The sequence below is a fragment of the Heteronotia binoei genome, chromosome 15, assembly GCF_032191835.1.
Source record: "Heteronotia binoei isolate CCM8104 ecotype False Entrance Well chromosome 15, APGP_CSIRO_Hbin_v1, whole genome shotgun sequence".
Taxonomy (NCBI): Eukaryota; Metazoa; Chordata; class Lepidosauria; order Squamata; family Gekkonidae; genus Heteronotia; species Heteronotia binoei.
In genome coordinates, this window is record NC_083237.1 from 20,121,057 (window position 1) to 20,140,868 (window position 19,812).

The window sequence follows — 19,812 nt, forward strand, 5'->3', positions numbered from 1 at the left end:
CATACAGAGCCTTGTTCTGTTCCCTTCATTTCTCTTGGAGCTGCCTGAGAACAAATACCATGTCGGTGGTGCTCCTGTTAGCTCTGAAGCCGCACTGGCTCTCTGGGAGGAGTTCTTCTGCAATGGTGGGCACCAGTCTGTTCAGGAGTATTCTGGCAAGGATTTTGCCTGCGATGGAGAGCAGGGTTATCCCCCGGTAGTTGGAGCAGTCTGACTTTTCCCCTTTGTTCTTGTAAAGGGTGATGATGATTGCATCGCGAAAGTCCTGTGGTAATTTGCCTTGTTCCCAGCAGGTGACAAGTACTTTGTGAAGTGAGCTATGTAGTACTCTGCCTCCATGTTTCCAGATCTCTGGTGGAATTCCATCAACTCCTGCTGCCTTGCCACTTTTCAGTTGCTTGATGGCTTTAACAGTCTCTTCTAGGGTGGGGATCTCATCCAACTCTGTTTTCACTGGTTGAAGTGGGGTGAGGTGGATTGCTGAATCTTGAACTACACGGTTGGCACTGAAGAGAACCTGAAAATACTCCGACCACCAGTTCAGTATGGATGCCTTGTCTGTGAGGAGCACTTGGCCGTCTGCACTATGCACGGGACTCTGAGCCTGATATGATGGACCATATACTGCCTTCAGGGCTTCGTAGAACCCTCTTAAATCACCAGTGTCTGCACACAGCTGGGTTCTCTCTGCAAGCTTGGTCCACCACTCGTTCTGAATGTCTCGAAGCTTGCGCTGGAGGTTGCTACATGCAGCGCGAAAGGTTGTTTTTTTCCCAGGACAGGAGGGCTGAGCAAGATGTGCTTGGTAGGCAGATCTCTTTTTTGCCAGTAATTCTTGGATCTCTTGATTGTTCTCATCAAACCAGTCCTTGTTCTTCCTTGTGGAGAACCCGAGGACTTCTTCAGAGATCTGCAGAACGGTAGTTTTTAGGTGTTCCCAGAGTGCTTCTGGAGAAGGGTCTGTGGGGCAACTGGGGTCCTCAATTCTTGACTGGAGTTTTGCCTGGAAGGCAGCTTTAACTTCGGCTGATTGGAGGATGCCAACCTGAAACTTCCTCTGAGGGATACCTCCTCTCCTTGGTGTGGGTTTAAAGTGAAGACGGAGATTGCAGCGTACAAGACGATGATCCGTATGACATTCTGCACTGGGCATTACTCGGGTGTGTATGACATCTCGAAGGTCTCTCTGGCGCACCAGAATGTAGTCGATAAGGTGTCAGTGCTTGGACCGTGGGTGCATCCAGGTTGTCTTCAGACTGTTCTTCTGCTGGAAGATAGTGTTGGTGATGGTGAGCTGGTGTTCCATGCAGAATTCTAGCAGGAGGCGCCCGTTGTCATTGCAGTTGCCAATGCCGTGTTTGCCCAGTGCTCCTTTCCAGGCTTCCGAATCTTTACCTACTCTGGCATTGAAGTCGCCAAGGATGATCACCTTGTCCTCTGTAGGGGTCTTCCGTATGAGGTTGCGTAGATCAGCATAGAACTTGTTCTTTTCTGCAGGATCTGCTTGAAGGGTTGGGGCATACACACTGAAGAGTGTTGCATGCTGCTTGTTTTGAAGTGGGAGGCGCATGGACATGATGCGATCTGAGTGACCTGTTGGCAGGTTTTCGAGTTTGGAGGCAATGGAGTTCCTGACCATGAAGCCAACGCCAGAAAGGCAGCTCTCAGTCTTCGACTTACCCGACCAGTAGAGGGTATAGCCAGCACCGTGTTCTTGAAGACTACCTTCCTCAGGGAAACGGACCTCACTGAGAGCTGCTATGTCGATATTCAACCTGAGAAGTTCGTGGGCAACTAGAGCAGAGCGTCGTTCAGGGCGACCACTGCCTACTGTGTCAAGCAAAGTTCTGATGTTCCAACACGCAAGCTTTAGTCTTTGCACACTTTGTGAGGAAGGTGCATGCCTTTTCTTTGTTGTTATTTTTTGACTGCAAGTAAGTATGCCCGTTGACCGTGGCTAGCCAACCAGGGGGAGGAGACAAGCTTTGTTTAGGCCACCTTTTCTAGGTCCCTCTCCGTGTGGAGCAAGCAGTGCTGTCCCTAGATAAGGCTGCTTGTTCGTTCAGGGTGCTGCCGAAAAATGCTTTCGTCTCCGGGTCAGCATCAGGCGACCAATACCCTGAACCGCCTACATGCAGGATCGGGACTGCGGCTTCCAGTGGCACCTTCCACCTGCTGTTTCGCCCCTTGCCCATCGCTGCAGGACTTGATGCATTGTGGGTTGTGTATGTGGATATGCCCTTCAGGCTTGCGCAGAGGAATTTTTTAGGTGAAGCGCAGTGTGCGCGGTACTGGCTCCACCCTTTCACCTGGGGGTCATCTGCCATGGCCCAGTAAGCCGGGACACTGGCAGCGAGTCCTCCAGGTGGTAGGTGTTACATTAATGAGCTCTATCTGCCCGGGTTTGATGTTAGAGTTTTCCTTCTCTTAGGCTGGCGAGGTTGGTGGGCCCAGCCTGCCCATCCAGTTTGTCATGCCTGTCCCCGACCCAGCACCTGCTAGCTCAGAGCAGGCGCCTTTAACAGCCCTGGATGTAAGTCCTGAGGAGGCAAGCCGGCAGCAGGAGCCACCTGGAACTGATCAGGCCACGCCGGGCCCCAGCTCATCCCCTCCTGAATCCCCACCACCTGTTAGCCGGCTCCGTGAAAGGAGACGGCAGGAGATTAGAAACAGAAGGAGTGAAGCACTCATGCGGGGGAGAAGAGATCTAAGCCCGGCATACTAATGGGTTAACAAGCCAGCACAGTATATCTGCAAGCCTGGCCCTTTGGCAAACTGTGCTGGCAACGAACGATCCTCCTGGGACGTGACCATGCTCTGCACCCTCTTGACTCCTGTGAGAACCCGCATATTTCTGACCCGGCCTGAACCTTGGACCTCGGAACTCTGAACTGTGACTCTGCTCTGTGGACTTGCTTTGGTAATTTGACTTCATTCGGCTTTGCTCTCTCTGGTTACCTGACCCTCGGCATTCCTGTGTTTACGCTCTCTGTCTCATCCCTTGGCTCGGACTGATTTATGGTTTTGACTAATTGGACTGCTTAAGATAACGCCTGTGCTGCTCCCTGAAAACCTCAGCCGGCTGCAAGAGTTCTGGCCGACTGCCGGGACGCCAGCAGCCGTCTCTTACCCGAGGCTCGAGTCGTGACACGGTTATACCGCCGGACAATTCTCTCTATGCTAAGAAAAATAAATTACCAAGAGACGTGGTAAGTAAAATTTTTGACACAGGATATGGTGGGAAGAATTATAGCTAAAAGCTTTGCAAAGAACTTTGTGATAGAAGACAGTGTAGTGAGGATTATGGGAGAGCTGCCAAGGAAAGTACTGACTGATAGAAAGGCCTATAAAAAATTAACAGAAAAATTATGGGTCAATGATATAAGGTATAGATGGATTCTACCAGAAGGTTTGAGTTTTGAACTCCAAGGCAGAAGCATTACAATTACAAGTGTATAAGAACTGAGAAGTTTTTTGTAAGAACGTAAAGAATTTTGCGACACAGTTTAAAAAAGAAAAGATAATGGATTACAAATTATTATCTTGGAATGTAAATGGACTAAATTCACCTCAAAAAAGAAAAGCAACATTTCATTGGATTACAAAGCAAAAATGCAACATAATTTGTTTACAAGAAGTTCATATTAAACAAATGGATTATAAATTTTTATGGAATAAGCTCTTTGCTCTGGAATTTTATTCATTGGCTAAACAAAAAAAGAGAGGAGTACTATTTTATATTGAACAGGAATTGGAGCCAAAAGAAATTTTTAAAGATAATGATGGGAGATATTTAGCAGTGGAAGTAACATTATACAAAAAAAAATCACTGCTGCTGGGACTATATGCACCAAATAACGCAACAGCTTGATCAAGTGTCATACGAACAAATTATGATAATGGGAGATTTTAATGGTACAATTAAAAATACATTGGATAGATCGGGGAGGAAAAAAATAATAAGGAAGGGAAATTGCCAAAATCTTTTTTTTTTGAATTAGTTAAACAAGAAAACTTGGAGGATTTATGGAGGAAGTTCAACTCTGAGGTATGGGACTATACTTTTTGTCAGCAAAACATAATACTTTTCAAGAATCAATATGATATGGTGTACAAAAGACTTAGGTCTTATAACTAAAAACATAAGATTCTTCCTAAAGTAAGAGCAGAGCACAACCCATTAATGTGGTCAACTAAGTTGATTAAAAAAAAAACAGAAGGTGGAGGTTAAATGAAGATTTACTACAAAACAAAGAAATAGGGATATCTCTAGAAAAAGAAACTAAAGCTTTTTTTTTTCAAATAAATGAAACTGAGGTCATAGAATTTCAAATGGGATGGGATGCATATAAAACAGTGATGAGAGGTATTTTAATTACACTGAATAATAAAGATAAAAAAACAAAAGAAAAACAAATGTTAGACATTTAAAATGAAATAAAGAAAAAGGAAATGGAACTAAGAAAAGGACCTGGGAAGAAGAAAATTATCAGGGAGATTACAATGTTGCAGACACAACTGGGACATTTGTTGAAGTAGAATGGAACCTGAAAAGACTGCAACAGAAATTTTTTGAAAGAGCAAATAAACCTGGTAAATATTTGGCTTGGCAACTGAAAAAAAAGAAAAGAGAAGCTAAAATTATAAGTAAAATAAAGGTTGGTGGAAAAGAAATTGTAGATCAGGAAGGAATAAAAAGGGATTTTTTAAAATATTACACCAAATTGTTTAAAAAATTGAAAATAAGTAAAGAAAAGTTGGAGGTATATTTGCAAAGAATTCGGCACCACCCAGCCTAGCGGCCCATCGGCCGCCTTAGGCTGGGGGCCGCCCATTGCCTCCCCTGCAGAATGGGAGACATTGGTTTCCCCTGGGCTGCTTGTGGGCGGACAGCCTTAAATAGGCTGGCCCGGCCCCCTATGGTGCAGTTCTGATCCCAGGGTTGTCGGAGGCGGGTTGCAGGCTTGCTGTGCGTCGTTTGCAGTCAGCAGCCTGGGGATCGGGCGTTTTGGCGGCTGGAAGCAAGGAGAGCGGGCCTTGCTGTGGCTGCGGCCGTGTGGCTGAGTGCTGGGCTGGTCGTTTCTAGTCGGGTGCAGGGAGTATAGCTTTGCCTCATTTTTCTGTACCCCTCCCCCTCAATTGTCAATCGGGCCCGGTGGGAGGGAAAAGGCCTTTGCGGAGGTTTTGGAGCAGCCTCGGCAGCTTCGGGAGAGTCATTAAGCGGGGCTTTGTAGGGGCGGCCATTGCGGGGGCCTTAAGCGGCGGCGGCGGTGCTTCGGCCCACGTTTTTGCTGAAACTTGTTGGGCGGCCGTGTGTCTGTTTTAACTCATCTGTGAGGATAGTCACCAGGCCGCGCTTTGTAGGGGCGGCCATTTGGCTTCAAATTTTCCCGCCCATTTACAGAGCGGCGAGCGGGTGCACACGGTCCTTCAGGGCGGTTGGTGCGACGGCAGATCATTCCCTGCCCCTGTTACTGCACCGGGTTGGTAGAGGCGCTTTTACAAGGTGCTTTTTACAAGGGAGCGGGTGCACACAGTCCTTCAGGGCGGTCTGTGCGACGGCAGATCATTCCCTGCCTCTGTCACGGCGCCGAGTCGGTAGAGGCGCTTTTTACAAGACAGTTCCTGTAGCGCGATACTTCCTGCCTTTTTTCTTTTTGTTTGAGATCCCCCCCCCCCTCCTCCTTCAATTGCCGCATTGGTTTAGTGGGCGACAGGAGCCGGAGGGGTGCATGTAGCCTTCCCTTTCACCCTTTGTAGGGCTTGCTAGCGAGGCCGAGTGACAGGTGCGGCGGTTAGCTGGCTGGGGGTAGCAGGCTGGTGCGGTTAATGGGTTGTTGCCCAGTGCATTGAGGCAGATTGCTCAGCCGACTCCCCCCCCCCCCAAAAAAAAATTAAATTACTGAGATTTGTAGGTTTCGTTGCTAGTCCCTAAGGGAGGTTGGGCTATTGACACACTTGGAAATCTGTGGGCATTTTTGGGGCCGCAGGGACAACCTCTTGGGCCACGTGGTTTTGGTTGTGGCTATGGGGCCAAAAAAGGGACAGGGCCCTTCAAAGGGAAAACAGCCTGCCAAGAAACCCGCAAAGCGCCCCTGTCCAGTTGGGCCGCTGGCAGAGGAGTGGGACGATGCTGGCACTCGCCAGGCGATTCTTGAGAGCTTGGCAGCCTTGGAGGGCGAGAGAGGTGTCGCCGGTCCATCCCGGCGTTTGTCAGGTCTTATGGGTGGCGGTAGGGTGGCAACTATCACTTTTCAGAGGGAGGTTCTCGCTCGTTTATCTGCCTTGCAGGGCGGCAATGATGGTGAGGCGCAGGATCCGGTTGCTCTGGAGGAAGAGAAAGGACGGGAGCCCGAGGAGGTTGCAGTGGTTCCGTTGGAGCAGGAAGGTACGCGGCCGGCTCAAACTTTGGGGACGGGTTTGCCATGGTGTCCTTGGGGCCCGGTCATAGGACCCGGGATTTGCACTTCAGTGCCTTCTCAGGGGACGGGAGTTACGTATGGTGCCGGGAGGCCTTACCCGAGTCAACAGTCAGCTCTGGGGTGGTCGCCTTAGCGGCGATTAAGGTTTATAACGCTAAGGTTATACCTCAATTAATGTACGGAGCTGAGATTTTCCTGTATAATAAAATAACCAAATTGGAGATGGTTCAATCGAAGTTTGTACGATGTATCCTTCAGGTGCCAAAATATGCCTCATCTATTGCAAACAGGCTGGAAACAGGGCTTCCAAGCCTCTCCACAGTAATGTGGAATAGAGGTTTGAGTCTCCTTTTAAGAGTGCTGGCCAATCCGGATGACATTGTACACCAAATCTTCTACGACTCTTTTGTCAGCAATTGGTTGAGGAAATTAAATTCCAAATTAGAGGAATGTGATCTGAATATTGATTCCCTAGCCCTCATGTTCAAGAACGGGGCAAAAGAAATTATCAGAGACCGATTACTGGAATTGGAGTTAAAACAATCTCTGGCCAAAGTTGGGGGGATGTATATCCCAACCTTTTTTACAAGTGACCTTAAATGTGCCAGGTATCTAGAAAAGATACAGCCAATTAAGATCAGGCGGATGCTGTCCTTGGCACGCCTGAACACTCTGGACACAGCAGTACTGAGGGGCCGTTTCCACAAGATCCCGTTAGAAGACAGGATCTGTCCGTGCGGCCTGGAGGAGGTCGATACGGTTTCCCACCTTATTCTGAACTGTCTTTTCCATACAGAGGCAAGGTACAGACTTTTGCGGAACCATCTAATGCTAGCTGAATCTTTAAATCAGGCCCAAACCATTTACTTCCTCTTAGGGGATGGGAGTGATCAACTTTCTTTGGATCTTGCTAAGTTTCTATATGTTACCGACCTTGACAGGAAGAAATTCAATGCTGTCTGTATTTGAAAGAAGATGCTTTTAGTTAAGTGTTGCCTATGTCAGCTAATTTTATTACCACTTTGATGGATGTACAAGTTTTATATTGTTACGTTATATTTCTACTTGGTGTTGTGTTGTACTGTTATTGATGAGTTGTGTTGTTGCTGTCGATTGGCCTAGAGCCGCAATAAACTGACTGACTGACTGTGACTCCTTCAACGGGGCAAGTAGACATGGGGTCTTCCTGGTCCTCGATGCCTTTTGCGGTGGGACAGACTGGCGGTGCTGGTGACGTGTCAAACCCCATAGCCGGGGGCGTTTTGCCTTGGGGAGGTCAGTTAGGTGCCCCGACTGCTCCACATTGGTCCACACAGCAGTGGGGAGGGTTGGGGTTTCCATCACGCACCTCTGTTTCCTATGCTTTGGTGCCTTTTCACGCCATACCTTTCGGTGACTCGGCTATGCCTCTGGGAGACCACCTGACAGTGGCAACCAGAGAAAAGATTTTGAGGGGTGAATATGTGGACGTATTCAGTTTATTCTTCAGGGAGTTGGAGAAGAAGCCGAAAGAAAAGATGGATGAGAAGGACAAGGAGAAGCTTAAGCGAAGGAAAGTTGATAGGTCATGGTCGAACTGGTTGCCAGGGTTTTTGATTTACGCGGGGGTAATTACTAGGGCCCAGCCTTGGAGGGCCGCCCCGCTTTTTCAATATTGCGATATCGTTTATTGCGCATACAGTGATTTCGTGGGCAAAGCGTGGCTTCAATATGACGAGGCCTTCCGCATGAGGGCGGCTGTGAAACCAAGGTTGCCATGGGACCAGATCAATCAACAGCTCTGGTTGCAACTTATGGCTCCCGCGAAGCCCAATTTGGGCGACCGATTGGACAGTGGCCACATTGTCCAAAAACAAGTTATATTGCCGTTACCCGCGCTCCTGTGGGGCAGCCGGTTCAACCTCGGCTGCTTTGCTGGGAGTTCACCTCCCAAGGGGTGTGTGCCAGGAAAGCTTGTAGATACCGGCATGAATGTCCGGTGTGCAGGGGACCACATGCGTTTACAGCATGTAATAGGTCAAGGCCAAAAGGGGGCTTTAAGAAGTTGGGAGGGCCCAATCAGCCTCCGGGTAAAGGGCCCCATCCCCATCAGAATAGCGGTTCTCAATAGGTTGTTGTTAAATTATCCGTGTTTGGATGATAGGCGTTATTTGTTAGATGGTTTTACGTTTGGGTTTCGGATTCCTTACCAAGGCCCGTGAGCACCCTTCTTGTGCGCCAATTTGAAGTCGGTTAAAGGCTTGGAGCATGTTGTACAAAATAAAATTAAGAAGGAATGTGCGGAAGGCCACGTTTTGGGTCCCTTTCCGGAACCACCTGTGCCTAACTTGAGGGTTTCTCCTTAAGGAGTGGTACCCCAAAAGGCAAAAGGTGAATACCGGCTGATTCACCATTTATCGTACCCTAGGGGCCTGTCTGTTAATGATGCCATTCCAGATGAGTTGTGTTAGGTGAGGTACACTTCTTTCGACCGGGCAGTGCGTATCATTGCGCCTTTGCGGGGTAGGTGCGGAGCTCGCTAAATGCGACATTAAGTCGGCATTTAGGTTGTTGCCCGTGCACCCGGACGATTTTGAGTTGCTGGGATTTCATTTCGAGGGCAGTTTTTATATGGACCGGGCCCTTCCGATGGGGTGCTCGGTGTCCTGTTCGGCCTTCGAGTGGTTTAGTACATTTTTGGAGTGGGCGTTGCAGTTCAGGACGGGGATGCGGGATACCGCGCATTACCTAGATGACTGACTGTTCGCTGGCCCTGCGGTTTCTGGCCAATGTAGTTATCTGCTCAGGTCTTTTGAGTGGCTAGCGGCAGAGCTGGGCGTGCCGTTGGCAGTGGAAAAGACAGAGGGCCCCTTGACCGTGTTGACTTTTTTAGGTATTGAGCTAGATACCTTGCAGCAGTCTTCTCGGTTGCCACGAGATAAGTTGAGGAGCTTGTGCGAAAGGGTAGCTGCAATGAAAGGAAGGAAGAAGGTTTCGCTGCTTGAGCTCCAGCAGCTCATTGGCCACCTTAATTTCGTGTGCAAGGTGGTGGCGCCTGGCAGGGCGTTTTTGAGGCAATTTTGTGATGGCATGACTGCGTTACGTTTGCCTCATCACGTGACCCGAGTAACTAGGCGCATGCAGGAAGACTTAGAGGTTTGGGAGAGCTTTTTTCAGCATTTTAATGGGACGTCGTTTTGGTGGGAGGTTTTGCTGTTGGACGCCGAACTGCAGATTGTCTCTGATGCTGCGGGCACCACCGGGTTTGGTGTGTATTTTCTGGGACAGTGGTGTGCTGAACCTTGGTCAGCCGAGTGGCGGAGCTCTGATTTGATTCGTAACTTGGCATTTTTGGAGTTCTTCCCGATTGTGGTTGCAGTTTTTATTTGGGGGAGCTCTTTGGCCAACCATACGGTTCATTTTTGGTGTGACAACATGGCGGTTGTCCATGTTGTCAATAAGCTCACTTCCAGGTCCCCCCCAGTTATGAGTTTGGTTAGGCGTTTTATGTTACGTTGCCTAGAACTGAACGTGTTGTTTGCTGCCCGGCATGTACCAGGCTCTAGTAATGGGATGGCGGATGCTCTGTCTCGCCAACAGATGGAGCGGTTCCGGCGGCTCGCCCCAGAAGCCGACAGTTGTCCAGTGCCCATGCCAGCAGAGCTGTGGCGAATTGGAAGGAGGAAGAGAGACGGGCTATCCAACTCGCGATTGCACCCAGTACGAGGAGGTCGTATGATCGGGCGGCAAAGCAATTTTCTTTGTTTAGAGCACGTGCTGGGCTGGATGAGATCTGGCCGGTCCTGGTTGAGCAGTTGCTCTAATTTTGCCTACGGCAGAAGGAGCATGGTCTTTCGGTGAAGTCCATTAAAGGGCAGCTCACCGGGTTGGCTTTTGCCAGCAGGTTACGAGGGTATTCAGAGGGCACCAACGACTTCCGAATTTCCAAAATGTTGGAAGGGTGGTCTCATGAGGCAGGCAGTCAGGTTGACAGCAGGGTCCCAATTTTGCGCTCAATTTTGCTGGGACTCCATTCCACATGGGTTTCCGTTTGCGTGTCTAGTTATGAGCAGGCACTATTTCACGCCGCGGCGTTAACAGCGTTTTTTGGGGCGTTGCGGGTATCGGAGCTCGTTGCCAGTTCACGCAACGATGTTTCGGACAGGGCCCTGATGGTGGACGACGTCAGGTTGGAGAGTGGGCAGGCGGTCATTTGTGTCCGTCGGTCAAAAACTGACCAAAAGCAGAAGGGTAGCGTGATTACACTGGGCCCCTGTTCAGAGGAGGAATTGGGCCCGGTGCGGGCTTTGGCTCTATATTTGGAAATGCGGGGGTCGTCTCAGGGCTTGTTATTCCACCATGAAGACTCCTCCCCTCTTCCCAAGTTCCAGTTTTGGGCGGTCACCACCCAGGCCCTGGAAAAGCTGGGTTTCGGTGGCGTGAGGTTTGGCACTCACTCTTTTCGAATTGGTGCAGCGTCCACGGCTGCGGCGATGGGCTACGAGGGTGATGCCATTCGTCGAGTGGGTCGTTGGAGGTCCCGGGCCTTTCGGACCTATATACGGCCGCTGGTTTCCTAGTAAGTTGAGGTTGGGTTTTTCCACTATGTTATGTTTATTAATCGTTGTGAATTTGCTGTTTCTTTTCATAGGTGCTGTGGCTGGCCCGAAAAGGAGGAGGATCCTTATTTGCAGCCACAGTATCGTTTTCTGGGTGGCACATCAGGCCCGGCGGATGCCGGGAGGATCTCAGTTGGGCCTGAGTGAGCAGGCTACAATTGAATGGCAGGGCCGGCGGGGCATGAAGTAGGTGGGGCTCCTCTCGCTTCTGTTTAAGGAGAGGAGGGGCCCGCTGCCACACATCTTGGTGATTCACCTGGGGGAGAATGATTTGGGCCTAACGAAGGGTAAGGCCCTATCAATTCAGGCCTGGGATGATATCACCTTGATTAAACGTAGATGGCCAGGCGTCCTCGTCTTGTGGTCGGCCATGTTGCCGCGCCAGGTGTGGCGGGCAGCTTGGGACCCAGATGGCTTGGAGCGGGCCAGAAGGAAGGCCAATAGGGCCTTATGTATCGTCATGGAGGCAGGGCTCGGAGTTTACATGCCCCACCCAGCAATCAGGGCCAAGTGTACGGATTTGTACAGGCCTGATGGCGTTCACTTGTCAATAAAGGGCAACGAGGCCTTTTTGCCTGATTTGAGGCATGGGCTGGAACATGTTCTTTTTAGTGGGGGGGTCAGTGGCCTAAGCAGAGGCTTGGCACTGTCCTTGGCGGTTTTACCATTGGGAACATGTTCTTTTGGGGGCATTTGGTGAGCTCACATGGCAACGCACCTTTGGGGGTGTAAGGCGTCCCTGGGGGACCTAAGCTGCATGGCTCAAGGTTGGCTCCAGGGAGCCTGGTGATCCAGTCATTAGGGAGTGGTCCACAGCCCAGGCTGCACGGCGCGGGTGAGGGTGGAACTCTGTGAACTGGATCTAGTGCCTGGCCGGCCGATTTTGAGCCGTTGGGTCGGCTCACTCAGGGGGCCCGTAGCTCGCCCTGTTGCAGGTTGTGGAGGTGGTCTGTGTTTTGACCCCTGGCTCAACCTGGCCCCATGTTTTCCCATTGCCGTTAATTTAAATAAAGTGGCCCTTTATCCCAATTTGTTGTCTGTCTCTTTATTCCGAATGGGGGGGCAATTCGGCACCACCCAGCCGAGCGGCCCATCAACCGCCTTAGGCTGGGGGCCGCCCATTGCCTCCCCTGCAGGATGGGAGACATTGGTTTCCCCTGGGCTGCTTGGGGGCGGGCAGCCTTAAATAGGCTGGCCCGGCCCCCTGTGGTGCAGTTCTGATCCCAGGGTTGTCGGCCCGCCCATCATGCAGTGTAGGCACAGGATGGTCGCCGGTTTTGGGGCCAGGTAGGAATTTTTCGCTTCCACGCAAATTGGCCGGCTTGGGAGTGTTTTTGCCTACCTTACACTGTGGAAGGTGTGTTGGCAATTGGCTTGGGTGGTGCTGTTTATAGTTGGTCACTGGCGGTTTTACCATTGGGAACATGTTCTTTTGGGGGCATTTGGTGAGCTCACATGGCAACGCACCTTTGGGGGTGTAAGGCGTCCCTGGGGGACCTAAGCTGCACGTCTCAAGGTTGGCTCCAGGGAGCCTGGTGATCCAGTCATTAGGGAGTGGTCCACAGCCCAGGCTGCATGGCGCGGGTGAGGATGGAACTCTGTGAACTGGATCTAGTGCCTGGCCAGCCGGTTTTGAGCTGTTGGGTCGGCTCATTCCCGGGGCCCGTGGCTCGCCCTGTTGAAGGTTGTGGAGGTGGTCTGTGTTTTGACCCATGGCTCCACCTGGCCCCATGTTTTCCCATTGCCGTTAATTTAAATAAAGTGGCCCTTTATCCCAATTTGTTGTCTGTCTCTTTATTCCGAATGGGGGGGCAATTAATGTGGCTCCTTTGACAGAAAATATGGAAAAAGTCTTTAATGAACCAATAGAAAAAATGGAAATTGAAGCAGCAATAAATGTAATGAAAACGGGAAAAGCACCTGGTCCAGATGGATTTACAGTATGTAAAAAATTATAGACCAATCTCATTGTTAAATGTGGACTATAAAATATACACAAGAATACTAGCAGAAAGACTTAAAAACAATTTTTGATGAAGTTTATTAAAGAAGAGCAAGCAGGATTTCTTCCAAGGAGACAAATAAGAGAACAAGGCAAGGTTGCCCTCTATCTCTGTTGTTATTTATAATGACTTTAGAAATTTTGCTGATGCAAATTCAGAAGGATACAGAGATAGAGGGACTGAAATTGAAGGGATTTTCCTATAAATATAGAGCATTTGCTGATGATGTTATGTTCATAAATGAAAACCCATTAAAAGTAATGCCACTGCTCTTGAGTAAAATACAAGAATATGGAGAACTAGCTGGATTTTATATAAACAAAGAGAAATCAAAAATTTTGTGTAAAAATATGAAAATTGAAAAACAGAAAGAATTACAGAGCTTAACTGAGTGTGAAGTTACAACTAAAATAAATTATCTAGGTGTGGAAATTACCATGAAAAATATTGACATATAAAAATAATTATGAAAAGTTAGGGCATAAAATGGAAGAGGATATGTTAAAATTGAATAGACTCAATCTGTCGTTATTGGGAAGAATAGCCGCAATAAAAATGAATATTCTACCGAGAATAATGTATTTGTTTCAAACAAATCCCATTGTGAAGGATAATAAACAATTTATTAAATGGCAAAGGAAAATTTCGGAATTTGTGTGGGCTGGGAAGAAACCAAGAATTAAAATGAAAGTGTTAACAGATGCTAAAGAAAGAGGTGGATTTCAACTACCAGATTTAAAACTATACCATGATGAGGTGTGCTTGGTGTGGATAAAAGAATGGATAACTCTGTTAAAGAAAAAACTTTTAGCATTAGAAGGACATGGAAACAAATTTGGGTGGTATGCATATATGTATTAAGGTAAAAGTAAAATGGACGGCTTTTTCTCTCACCATTATATAAGGAGAAATCTGTTAAATACGTGGGTAAAATACAAAAAATATGGAGATGAGAGAAAGCCGTTGTGGATAGTGCCAACGGAAGTAATAAAAATATATCCTGAAGGTGAAGGAAAGTGGCTATCATATAGTCAAAACTGAAAATTCAAGATGGTAAAATCGAAATAAAGATGGAAGAATTAAGTAACAAATATGATTGGTTTCCAATTCAACAAATTAATAACCTGGTGGAAAGCGACATTAAAAATGAAGGAATAAGAAAAGAGCAAATCGAATTAGAAAAAGCTCTGCTTGGAGATAATGAAAAGTTGATTTCAAAACTATATAAATTATTACTGAAATGTTCTACTGAAGATGAAGTAGTAAAATCTCAAATGATAAAATGGGCAATTAATGTTAATAAAGAAATAGATGGAAACATGGGAATACTTGTGGAAGAACGCTATGAAAATTTCGACATGTTATAGTATAAAAGAAAACTGTTATAAAATGGTGTGCCATCTGTTATAAAATGATGAGTAGAGAGGCCAATCCCTTGCTTCAGAGTCGCCAGAAAGGGGGGGGTGGGAAACGTGGAGGTCCAGAATATGGACCTGGCTTGCGTGACCGAGACCTGGATCCGGGAGGGTGATACAGTAGCCCTCTCGCAAACAGCTCCCCCGGTTTACTCGGTCTTCCACCAATCGCGGACTAGCGGGCGGGGGGGAGGAGTGGCATTATTTGTACGGGAGGCTTACTCCTTCAGGGCGCTCCCGGCCCCAAAGATTGAGGGTATTGAATGTGCCGGTCTGGCGTGGAGAGGGGTTGGCGATCTGGCTGGTGTACTGTACGCCTAACGCACCAGCCAGCGCCTTACCATCCCTGCTTGAGGCGGCGACAGGCTGGGCGCTGGAGCACCCAAGGCTGATAATCCTGGGTGACTTCAACGTCCATGCTGATGACCCGTCCTCTAATCAGGCGACGGACCTAGTGTCTTCCATGGCGACACTGGGACTCTCTCAATTTGTTGCAACCCCCACCCACCAGGCTGGACACATGTTGGACTTGATCTTTGCAGCCGGGGTTGCAGTGAGCGATATAACCGCAGAGGCGGTGCCGTGGTCGGATCACTTCGCCCTCAAGGCCCGTGTAGATAAGCCTCCCCAAACCTGTTTAGGCGAGGAGCCTATTATGGGTCGCCCGCGGAGCCAAATGGATCCGGAATGGTTCCAAATGGCCCTGCAGGACTCTTGGCCCTCTGGCAATTCTCTCGATGGCCTGGTTGAGACCTGGAATAGCCGGCTCTCTAGGGCCATCAAAGAGATCGCACCTCGACGCCCTCTGCGACCTCAGACTAGGCTGGCTCCGTGGTATACCCCGGAATTACACCAGCTGAAACAAGGTCTTAGACGGCTAGAGAGGCAATGGCGGCGTACCGGTGACGAAGCGACTAGAACATCTTATAGGAAGTTTATGAAGTCCTATGAGATGGCAATCAAGACCGCAAAGAAAATATTATTTGCGGCTAAGATTGCATCTGCAAATTCGCACCCGGCTCAATTATTTAGAATAATTCGGAATCTTACAACACTGCCACAGGGCAATTCAAAAGCTAAGGAATTGGAGATAGGCTGTGAGGCTTTTGCGAAATTTTTTGCAGATAAGGTCCAATCGCTCCGCCATGACTGCCCTGCCAACTTAGATGCAGTAAGTGAACTCGAGGCCCAATGCATGTCTTCTGATTCAACTCTGGATTCCTTCGACCCGCTCAGCTTGGAGGAAGTCGACAGAATTCTTGGCACTGCACGATCCACAACTTGCGATCTGGACCCATATCCCTCCTGGCTAATTAAGGCCTGCCAGGAGGAACTAAGATGTCCTATACGGGACATCATAAACTGCTCCCTTTCAGAGGGTGCTTTTCCAACACCCCTGAAAGAGGCAGTGGTCCGCCCTCTCCTGAAAAAAGTTACATCAGATCTGGCCGAATTGGCACATTACCGACCGGTCTCAAATTTGCCCTTTTTGGGCAAAATTATTGAGAGGGCTGTGGCGTTGCAGTTACAGGAGTTTTTGGAGGATGCTTCCATCCTAGACCCATGGCAGTCCGGCTTTCGCCCGGGCCATGGGACAGAGACAGTCCTGGTCGCCCTCATGGATGACCTCCAGCGACAACTGGACCGAGGCGGCTCGGCAGTATTGCTGCTCTTAGACCTATCGGCCGCGTTCGATATGGTCGATCATCGGCTGCTGTCCCGCCACCTCGCCGACACAGGAATTCGGGGGCTAGCCTTACAGTGGCTCTCCTCCTTCCATGAAGGTCGGGGACAAAGGGTGGCAATTGGGGGGGAGCTCTCTCAGAGACACCCACTTCACTGTGGGGTGCCTCAAGGGGCAGTTCTCTCCCCGATGTTGTTCAACATCTTTATGCGCCCCCTTGCCCAGATTGCACGGAGGTACGGGCTTGGCTGTCATCAGTACGCTGATGATACCCAGCTCTATCTATTGATGGACGGCCGGACTGGTGATGTCCCTATAAACCTGGACCGGGTGTTACAAGCCGTGGCTGACTGGCTCAGGCTGAGTGGGCTGAAGTTAAATCCGGCAAAGACTGAGGTCCTTTGTGTGGGCCGCGGCGGACCGGGAGGGGAGGTCACCCTACCGGCTTTTGACGGTGCGCCACTGATACCAGTGCGCAGGGTCAAGAGCCTGGGAGTGCTACTGGAATCCTCTCTATCAATGGAGGCCCAGATAGCTGCCACTGCTAGAGCCACCTTCTTCCACCTTAAGAGGGCGAGGCAGTTGGCTCCCTTCTTGGAATGCAGCGACCTAGCAACTGTGATCCACGCAACGGTCACCTCGAGATTAGACTACTGCAATGCCCTCTACATGGGGCTGCCCTTATACCGAACACAAAAACTCCAGGTAGTGCAGAACGCGGCGGCCAGGCTGCTGATGGGACTACCTCGGTGGGAACACGTGCGGCCTGGGCTGCGGGACCTGCACTGGCTGCCGGTTGTATACCGTGTTCGCTATAAGGTGCTGGTTATTACCTTTAAAGCCCTATATGGCCGAGGACCTGCCTACCTTAGGGACCGCCTCTCCCCATATGTTCCCCAGAGAGCACTGAGATCTAGCTCTCAAAACCTCTTAAAAATCCCTGGGCCAAGAGAGGCTAGACTGAAGACAACCAGAGAGCAAGCCTTTTCAGCAATGGCCCCTCGATGGTGGAATCAACTTCTAGAGATGGTGCGAGCCCTGCGGGACCTGAACCAGTTCCGCAGGGCTTGCAAAACCTCTCTGTTTCAGCTTGCTTTTGGGACAGAACCTGGCTAAATGGATCTGTAGCCATCCAGCCATCCTGTGCATGATTGTGATCCATAGCACTTTATAGCACCTGTTTTATTCATTTAATTAGCTATGTAGTTGCATTGTAACTGAATTGTATTATAAAATTGTTTGTTTTATATTGTATTTTATTTATATCATGGTCTTCCATGTCTGTGAGCCGCCCTGAGCCCGCCTTTGGCGGGGGAGGGCGGGATATAAAAATAAATTTATCTTATCTGTCTGCTTGGCACTTCATTATTCCCTATGCGGAGATCGATTCTTGTAGGGTATAATGGGGAATTGATCCGGAGGTTTCGGGCTCTGGGGGAGCTGTTTTTTGATTTAGAGGCACCAAATTTTCAGTATAGAATCTAGTGCCACTCCCCAAAGTGCCCCCCAAGTTTCAAAACGATTGGACCAGGGGGTCCAATTCTATGAGCCCCAAAAGAAGGTGCCCCCATCCTTCATTATTTCCTATGGAAGGATGACATTTAAAAAGGTGTGCGGTCCCTTTAAATGTGATGGCCAGAAGTCCCCAGGTATTTCTTTTTTTTTTTTGTAACCAAACTTTTATTTTGCAATATATTGAAATACATTCATCTATTCAAATTCAAATATACTTCTCCAATACATTACATATTTCCTCCCCCCCCCCCCCTCTCTTATTCATGACCTCCGCCGGTACTTAAAACAAATTAAAAGCATATTAAAGGTAAATTCACAGTTATAGAATATTTGGAAAAGAAATATATATATATATATATATATATCATTCACTAACCTTCTCTCTAATAATCACTTAGCGCTTATTAAACACAACGCTCATAATTGTTAATTCAGTTCCAGAGTTTCCTCTATCTTAGTCTTATCTTAACTCTCATATATATATATATATATATATATATATATATATATATATATATATATATATATATATATATATATTTACCAAGTAGCTATTTTCTACTAATACTTTTATCACAATAGCACAATACCTCTTTATCATTAAAAGTTCAATTAATGTTGTCATACACTACTAAATATCTTTTCACCATTATAAAATTTTTACACAGAGAGTTATCTTTCTCCAACCCTTTCTCTATAATTCACTTAATGCTTATTAAACACAAAACACAAAACCCAAAGTTATAAAATCAACTCCGGAATCCCAACTGTCTTCGTTTTATCTTAACTCATATATGCATAATTACCATGTAACTATATTCTACTAATTCATTAATCACAATTCTTCTTTATCATTTAAATTTCAGTTAATGTTGTCATAAACCACTAAATGACTCTTCACCCTCCATTGTATTTCCACGTAACTTTGAAATTTACTCCAGTCTTCTTTAAATTTCTCCAAGTTGTTGTCTTTTAAGATTCTAGTAAGTTTGTCCATTTCACTCCAGTTAAGAACCTTTAAGACCCAGTCCCATTTTTCAGGTATTCTGTCTTGCTTCCACATTTGCGCATACAATGTTCTTGCAGCTGAAAGCAAATACCACAACAATGTTCTGTCTTGCTTTGGAAAGCTTTCCATTTGTAATCCCACCAGAAAGACATCTGGTACTCTCTTAATATTATAACCTAAAATTTTCGAGATCTCCTGTTGAATCATTGTCCAAAATTGTTTCGCCTTTTCACAAGTCCACCACATGTGGTAAAAAGAACCTTCATGTTTTTTACATTTCCAACACCTATCTGAGGCTTGATTACTCATTTTTGTTAACTTTTTAGGTGTCATGTACCATCTGTACAGCATTTTGAAACAGTTCTCTTTTATGTTATAGCACGTTGATATTTTCATTGAATTCTTCCATAGGTGTTCCCACGTCTCCATCTGTATTTCTTTATTAAAATTAATCGCCCATTTAATCATTTGAGGCTTCACCACCTCTTCTTCTGTAGACCATTTCAATAACAGTTTATACATCCTTGAAATCAATTTTTCATTCTCGCCCAGCAGCATTTTCTCCATTTCTGTTTTCTCTCGTCTTATACCTGTACTTTTAATGTCTTTCTCTATCAAGCTTTTAATTTGTAACAGCTGAAACCAATCAAATTTGTCCTGCAATTCTTCAATCGATTTTATTTCAACTTTGCCCCCCTTGAACTTTAGCAGTTGTTCGTATGATGCCCATTTCCCTTCCCTTACACTTTGTGGCATACTTATTACTTCTGTTGGCACAATCCAAAGTGGTTTCCTCTCATCTCCATATTTACTATATTTTTTCCAAGTATTCAGCAAACTCCTCCTTATATAGTCCCCAGGTATTTCTTGAATTTTACTTGGCAACCCTAGAAGCAGCAGAGCTGCCTGGCTCAGTCTACAAGATCAAGGGACCCAGGGGGCCGGCGCAGCGGCCCGCTGAAGCAGCCTGTCGGTCACTTCCGGGTTCCTGTCCTGCATCTCGACCTGTGTTATTAGTGACAGGCTGCTTCGGCGGGCCGCTGCGCTGGCCCCCTGAGTCCCACAATGATGGGAATGATGCCACAGGGACGGGCTCGAAACACTCTATAACCCCTCAGAAGAACAGCAGTCTAGCTCGCTTCCCCCGAGCCCTGCCGCCATAAGCC